We start from the raw sequence: 413 nt of genomic DNA, 5'->3' as shown, positions 1-413 counted from the left end.
ACTGAGACCATAGAGATTCCATTGGACTTACTTCTGCCATTCATGAGCTCTGATGAGTATTCTTCCTCTGAAGAGGATGAGTATGTCACTGAAGAGTAAGTTGCTAAATACCTTGGAGCAATCATGAAGTTAAATGACAAGTTATTTGGTAATGAGACTTGGGAGGATGAACCTCCTTTTCTCACCAAAGAACTGGATGACTTGACTAGACAGAGACTACCTCAAAAGAGACAGGACCCTGGGAAGTTCTCAATACCTTGTACAGTAGGCACCATGACCTTCAAGAAGGCTTTGTGTGACCTAGGGTCAAGCATAAACCTCATGACTCTCTCTGTAATGGAGAAGCTAGGGATCTTTGAGGTACAAGCTGCAAGAATCTCACTAGAGATGGCAGACAACTCAAGAAAACAAGC

The sequence above is a fragment of the Arachis duranensis genome, chromosome 3 (assembly GCF_000817695.3).
Source record: "Arachis duranensis cultivar V14167 chromosome 3, aradu.V14167.gnm2.J7QH, whole genome shotgun sequence".
In the NCBI taxonomy this organism is placed as follows: Eukaryota; Viridiplantae; Streptophyta; class Magnoliopsida; order Fabales; family Fabaceae; genus Arachis; species Arachis duranensis.
This window is presented reverse-complemented; position numbering follows the sequence as displayed.